This window comes from Psammomys obesus, unplaced genomic scaffold, assembly GCF_907164565.1.
Source record: "Psammomys obesus unplaced genomic scaffold, mPsaObe1.curated_primary_1811, whole genome shotgun sequence".
Classification (NCBI taxonomy): domain Eukaryota; kingdom Metazoa; phylum Chordata; class Mammalia; order Rodentia; family Muridae; genus Psammomys; species Psammomys obesus.
In genome coordinates, this window is record NW_026596036.1 from 447,085 (window position 1) to 447,362 (window position 278).

The window sequence follows — 278 nt, forward strand, 5'->3', positions numbered from 1 at the left end:
AAATAAAATAAAATAAAATAAAATAAAATAAAATAAAATAAAATAAATAAAATAAAATAAATAAAAAGAAAAAAGAAAAAGAAAAAGAAAAAGAAACCGTGTCACCCATTAGTGTCAGCTCAGAGTGCAGAGTCAGCCTGAGTGGGAGCTGCTGATTGCTCAGCTGGTAATTTTCCAAGACCACCAGCTCCTTCTCAATGATTCTTGCATATACACTGAGAAACCAGGGGTGCCCTCCCTGTAAGCCGGCGTAGAATACTTCTTGGGGTATCTCAACA